Genomic DNA, 4,746 nt, shown 5'->3' on the forward strand with positions numbered 1-4,746 from the left:
TAAATCTGATCTGATCTTAGTGAAGTCCAAACACTAGTAGGGAACAAATTTTTTACATTTTAACGCTAATGACCCACAGATGGCGGGAAAACACAGGGTTGTATCAGACTTTCGACGTGGTTTCGAGTTGGTTAGCTTTCAACCATCTCAGTGAAATGGTTAAGTGCTGTCATTTTTATATGGCGAAACTACGCTAAATCAAGTGGGTTATCGGGATAACCAACTCAATAGCCATAACTACGTGGTTAGCTCCGGTGGGGACATGGTATAAGGATATCATCCAAAACGGCTTAGAAAGGGATTAATTTTCAATTACATTTAGAGGGATTGCTACCTGTTTGAAAAATCAAATCAAATCAAATCAAAATAAAATATGATTAAAAAAAACACTATACAGAGTAACCATTACGTTGAGTTCTATTGAAATAATATGCACCTTATCTAACACGCATACACTTATCGAACTATCTATAGTATATAGTAGCTTATTTTTTGAAATATCTTTTAACTATAATTTTTAGTGCATCTCCAGATAACCTTACAATTAAAAACATTATCTGAATACAAAATTCAAATTTTATCTGAACATCAAAATCGTTAGAGTCGTTTCCTAGAGGTCTTTGGATATATATACATCCATATTTACAAGAATTGATTGTTTAAAGTGATGAGATACATACATATATATATGTAGCTTGGGAAAAAATTCGTAGGATTTTACTGCCTTAAAAACTTATTTGCACATTTTTACTCGAACTTACCCTTACGTAAACAATGTTTTTCTAAATAATTGAACAACTAATTTCTCCCCGCAACTCTCCAAATTTTTATATTGAATCCCTCCTCTCCACCGCCCCAGCCCCCTCTTAACGTTGACGGGCTTGACTTTCCTATCACCCCCTTTACTCATAGAACACTTTTACAGAACACCCTGTACATGTAAAGAAAACAGGTACAGTACTGCAGCAGTATTTTCAGTTTATTTTTCGGCAGTAGTTAATATTTCCAATGGTCAGTGTTTTTTGTTTGTTTTCAAACTACGAAATGTCAATCACAACACCCAAGCAAGAATCTTAGCGCCGTTGAGTGGTGTTACATAACTTTATGACTGTAGTTTATTCCTCTAATCAATTAAAATTAGCAAAAATACGATATTTTTCCTTGCAGCTCTGTCGGTACCAGTTCATATTATATTTGTATTAAACCATTTGGATTATATGGTATTCATGCTGTACAATTATCCAATTTAATATAATTTAAAACATTAACACACGATTCAAAGCAGTTTTTTGCAACTTCGGCTTGTATTAAACACATCAGGTATGAGTTCAACCTGCTGCCGTAACCAGAGCGCAGTTGGGCTATTGTGGTCCGAGTCTCCCGAGGCAGACGAAGTTCTGTCTCATCCACGGCTGGTGCTTGTGTGCCCAGAACGGCATTCACAGGTCGGGAGTCTACATAACTCGAGACTGCCTCTCTGTGAATGCCGTTCAAGGCCTGTCGATAAGCTGGCGATAAGCTGTGGGTGATGAACCTCTGGACTTCGTCCGCTAGTTCGTAGAGATGCCTCCTGACGTGCCTGGGCGAAGGCTCTTCTGCAAGGAGTTGCCTGTTCTGATGGCCACATCTGTGGCCCCCAACCAGAAACTGCCTGCAGTTATGCTCCTTAACTGGGAGCATGTGGGCCTTCTCGTGCAGGTGGTGTTGCGGCGATATCAAGAGGCATCCCGTCGCTGTCCTAAGTGCCGTGTTCTGGCAAGTCTGCAGCTTTATCAACTGCGTCCTACTAGTCCCCGGCGACCACACTGGCGCAGCGTAGTTCAGAACCGGCCGACCAATTGCCTTGTACGTTGCCATCAACGTTTCTTTGTCTTTACCCCAGGTGCTGCCGGCTAGCGACTTGAGCAAGAATGATAGAATACAAGATTGCGCATTCCTGCGGGTGATGACGTCAAGATAGCAACGAACATGAAAGAGTAATTGGAGATGGAGGAGAGAAAGAGTGTTAACCGTCAAACCATGGCGGTCGCCATATTTACATACATATAAACATCTCTGCATACATACAAACAATTTGCTAAAATGATGTCACACGAACAACTGATTCTGTCAAATTCGCCAAGAACAAAGTAGCGGTACTGCTGATTGCGCCACCTCTGTCTCCCTACATCGTGGACTTGAGGACCTTGCTGCGGCTTGCGGTTGTATGCGCCGAGAAGGAGAGCAGACTACCGAATATTACTCCAAGTATCTTCGGGTTGTTCACCGTCGGAATTGGTGTATCATCGACGTGAATTCCCAGTTGGAGTCTGACGTCCTTCGTCCAGGTGGTAAAACGTGTGGCTGAGGATTTTGTAGGGGAGAGGGTTAGGCTCCGTGCAGTGAAGAAGCGAGAAAGCCGTTTACTTTCGAGCACAGTCATCAATTCCATTTCCGGACGCCATGATCGAGAAATCGTCAGCATAAGAGACAATCGAGATTCCCTCTGGTGGTTGAGGAAACTTTGAAATATACAAGTTAAACAGTAACGGGGAAAGGACACCACCCTGTGGAACCCCCTGTTTTATTTTCTTCTGTTTACTCGATTGGTCTCTAAAAAATACTGACGAGTGGCGACCATTAAGATAATTCGCCGACCACCGTTTGGATCCCTGTGGGAGAGGGGACTCCTCTATATCTTCTAGTAGCGTCGAATGGCTGACAGTGTCGAATGCCTTAGACAGGCCCAGCCCTACTAGAATGGTTCTCTTACAGGGGCACATTCGGTTTAGGCCACGAGTTATCTGGGTATTTATGACGTTAAGTGCTGTTGTTGTACTGTGCACTTACGGAACCCATGCTGATGCTTCGCTGGGGTCAGGTGGTTTGTAAACTACGGGAGTAGCAAGGCCTCTAGTGTCTTCGCTACCGGGTTATCGGACGATAAGACTCTCCTTTGTTGGCTGGTTTCCTCAGTTTGAGCAGTGGGACCACTCTCCCCACCTTCCAGATGTCTGGGATGATGAGAGTGGCCAGTGACAAGTTGAGGACCTCCGTTAGGTACGTTACTGCCGTAGAGCCTAAAATTTTCAGCATCAGCATGCATATTCTGTCGGGTCTAACGGCTTTGGAGGTTTCGCCTTCCCGATGGCTACCCTTACCTCACCGCTGGTGAAAACAAGAGGTGCACTTGGTTTTGGCAGTTTGTGCAGCCTTCTGGTCACTCGACGTTTGGCTTTATCCTCCGGCGCATCGCTCCGGGTCCGACGAAGTGTGTTCACCAAAGTCTAATTCAACTCTGTCGTCACGCTTCGTCGGGTTGGACAATGATCTCACGTTGACCCCTATGTGCACTGGGAGAACACTAGTATTTTTAAACACGTTAAATTTCATACAAAACAGGTTTCATCTATTAAACAGATGGGTGAAGGTCGTGCCCTTGTCGGATCTTAGACTAATATGTATACCAATGGCCACCTTTATACAGTATGTAATGCTAGACAACCATTCGTTCTGTGAAGCTGCTAAAAAACGGAGTTTAATGTTCATTAGTTTTTCAACCAGTTTGATATTTTTTTTTTATTTAAAGTGGCATGAGACCACTTTTTTTGCCCTATTTTTGAGTTTCTATATGTTTATATTAAATTTTTTAGTGCAAAGTGCGGAAAGAGTAGCAGCTTTGAAGAAAATCGATTCTCTTGTTCTAGTTAATAATTATTACATAATTAAAACTTGTTAAAAACCATTCCGTTTTATGATACTAAATTTCCATGAGCTATAAAACTGCAAACCCAAAATTCTTGGAAGAACTAAAAAAAATTAAATTTTGATAAAAATTATTTTAGACTTTTAATTTTTTTTCGTTTTGGTGGAACCTTACAGTTCTCTTCAACTAGTTTTTATTATGTGACATTTATTAACTGGTAGAGAAGGCTATTTTGCTACTTTTTTTGTACTTTGGACTAAAAAATTTAATACAAGGAAATGAACTGCTCTCTTGCAAATGTTTGAGTGAAAAATAAAGGCTCCAGTGAATTATGAACAGTAAGTGCCAGTTTTGAACCACTGTGCGCTGGGATAATTTGCCTTAAGTTGAATAGAAAACGAATGCCCTCATTGGATGTACATAGGTACAAATAAATGATGGAGCTTCTATGAAAATATCCTTAAATTTTACTTCCATTGCTGGCAATCGACAAATGTTTAAGCCTAGGTCTAAACCGACAAACGGGAGTGACAAATATTTAGGAAGAAATAGATTTGTAAGAAAGTTAGGGTTTTCTCGGTATCAATTAAACCGGGAAGACTGTGGAAGTAAAAAGTGTAGGAAACATCAACCACCAACGCAATAAAATAGGTAGGTACGTGTAAAGAAATGCATGCTATAAACAAAAGTTTCCAGAGGCGGAATATTAAGCTAAGACCAGCGGCGCGCCGTTGAAAATATAGAGGTGATAAGAAAATATATTACGAAATGAGGTGGCTGGTCGTTTGACGTTATTTGCCTTACATTCGAAAAACGCGTGTTCACTGCACGCAAATTAATAACGGTTAGAGGAGAACGAGCAGGATGCAGCACCCCATGCCTCAATGAAGTAGTTTCTCAACTAAACACGAAGACTACTACGAAGAACGTCATTGCCTACATGCCTCTGATGACCGTGGACATTAATATTGTAATAAAAACAATTACAACAATAATGGCAACATTTACTGAAGGCATCGCACAACTATTACAGCATAATGCCAACACCACTTATACTATCG

Source organism: Rhagoletis pomonella, unplaced genomic scaffold (assembly GCF_013731165.1).
Source record: "Rhagoletis pomonella isolate Grant_MI unplaced genomic scaffold, Rhpom_1.0 Rhpom_scaffold_00010, whole genome shotgun sequence".
Taxonomy (NCBI): Eukaryota; Metazoa; Arthropoda; class Insecta; order Diptera; family Tephritidae; genus Rhagoletis; species Rhagoletis pomonella.